The sequence below is a fragment of the Oryx dammah genome, unplaced genomic scaffold (assembly GCF_014754425.2).
Source record: "Oryx dammah isolate SB20612 unplaced genomic scaffold, SCBI_Odam_1.1 HiC_scaffold_9, whole genome shotgun sequence".
Lineage (NCBI taxonomy): Eukaryota > Metazoa > Chordata > Mammalia > Artiodactyla > Bovidae > Oryx > Oryx dammah.
In genome coordinates this window covers 1,321,987-1,324,484 of record NW_024070193.1, presented here as the reverse complement: position 1 = coordinate 1,324,484, position 2,498 = coordinate 1,321,987, and positions in this window count along the sequence as shown.

The following is a 2,498-nucleotide window of genomic DNA, read 5'->3' as shown; positions in this document are numbered from 1 at the left end:
GGCCACCAGCCTGGAGACGTGGCCGTCTGCCCGAGCTCCTGGGGCATCGATGCTCCAGGGACTGGCAGGTGAATCCAACCCCGCTGGGGTGCTCCCACTTCCTGGAGAGGTTCTCGGCAGAGTCAGCAGGCCCAGTGGACACGGTGACGGGCCTCAGGGTCCGCACTCACCCCTCACCTGCCTGCCAGGAGTCCTGCCATTGGCTCCCAGCCACATCCATCGCTGCAGCTCAGGGGAACCTGTGTCTCTCAAGGTCAGGCCCCATTTGGGAGGCGGCCGGCCCCCAGTACCTGCCTAGTGTAGGAGTCCAGAGGCGTGGTGCCCCTGCCTTGCTCCCTCTTGGACAGAGACCACCCAGCCACCAGGGCTCTCGGAGGGCTGGCAGAGCTCGTGGTGACTGCATCGCAGCCCAGCTTCTCCCTGTCCACTCGGGCAAATGATAAACCAAAATAAACCAAATCTCCAAAACCTTATATACGGAGATGAGAGGTGAATTAACAAAGTGGAGACATGTGGCACCGTCATGAACCAGAAGTCCTGCGGCGTTCAGATGTCAGGTATCCTCAGATTGCCCGACACGTTCAGTACACGCCAAGTCAAAATCTTACGGACTTGATTAAAAGAAAAATTGACAACCGAATTTTAAATTTTATGTGGAAAGGCAGGGGACCGAGGAGAGCCAAAACAATCTTGAAAAAAAACCAAACAGTAGAGCGGGAAGATGCGTGCAGTCTCCTCTTGAGACTTGTAATACCGCTACAGCAATGCGGGCAGGGTGCTACCGGTATCAGGAGAAGCCTCTGGGTCAACGCAAGAGAGTCCAGAAACAGACCCCATGTGAATACGGTCAACTGAGTTTCTTGAAACGAATTTTTATCGGAGTGTGACTGACTTGCAACGCTGACAGTTTCAGGTGCACACGAAGGGGATCAGCGTCACGACACAGGTTAGACTCTTTGCCTTTGTAGGCCAGCACAGAGTGTTCAGTACCTGTTTCTCGTTACCTACTGTATATAGCCGTGTGTCAACCCCAATCTCCCGATTTATCCCTCCCCGGCTCAGTTGATTTTTTACAGAGGCACCAAAGTAATTCGGTGGAGGAAAATATTGCTTTTGAAACATGGTGGCCGAACAATTAAATGTCTTTATGGAAAAAAAAAAAAAAAGAATTCCAGCTCTTACCTTGCTCCATACTCAAAAAAACCCCAAAGGGATCATAGCTCTAAACCTCAGAGCTTTAGGTCACATACTTAGTACACATTCTGTGTTAGGTTTTTCAAAATTCTTACCGGTTTTTGTATTACAAAAGAGATATGTTTTTTATTATAATTCAAACCATGTCTCTGACAGAGAACCTTGGGGAGTGCACATACAATTACCATACAGGGTTTTAAAATAACCTAGCGGGATTATACCTGTTGCTCTATAACCTGGTTTTCCCAAGTTATTTATTTCCCAAGAAATAAATTGGGGACGTGTTCCCAATCTGCACATGCAGATTTAAACTCATCCACTGAAAAAGCTGCCTAACAAGCCAGATAATATCGGCTGCCATCGTCCAGTTGCTCAGTCGTGTCCGAGTCTTTGCGACCCCGTGGACTGCAGCACCCCAGGCTTCCCTGTCCATCACCATCTCCTGGAGCTTGCTCAGACTCATGTCCATGTTTACATAAAAATGTATTTAACCAGTCCCGATTTATGAACCTTAAAGCTGTTTTCAAGATTTTTTTCTTTACAAATGAGGCTGGTCCATTTATCTTCTCATATGCTATTCATGGTATTTCTGCCGTGATCTGTTACTTAGAGTGTGTGATCTGCTACCAAGTGTATGTACACTTTACACTCAGGTGGCTTCCGGCTAACGGGTTGTGCACAGGCTTTACGAATCTATATTCCATCAGCAGTGGAGAACAGGATCCATGTTCCTGTGGGTTGAGGCTCGCAGTCAAGGGTGTTATCACTCCTGTTGCTTGTATGAGTTCCATCTGCTAAACGCCCAATGCTATCTCACTGTTGGTTTTCATTTTCGTTCATTTGGTTGCAAAGGAGGGCATGCTTTCTTTTCATATGTTTATTGACCCTGATGTTTCTTCTTAGGCGAATGGCCTATTTCTCTGTTACTTGCCTTTTTCTTATTGATTTTTAGGAGCACTTTGCATATTACAGATACGACTAGTACTTCATTATATGCGTGGCAGATACTAATTCTCTCTCAGTCTGTTGTTGACCTTCTAAGTTTGTTTATAGCTCCGTTAACTATACAGAAGTTGGCACTTTTTATGTAGTCCAATGTTTCAATTTTAAAATTTCTTTTTAATTAATTAAAATGTTTTGGTCACACCGGGTCTTCACTGCTGCACAGGGGCTTTCTGCAGTTTCGGGGGCAGGGGCCCCTGTCACCGTGGGCAGGCTTCTCCGTGGGTGGCTTCTTGCTGCAGAGCCAGGCTCTGGGCTCGCAGGCTTCCGTACCCACAGCACGTGGGCTCAGGAGTTGTGGT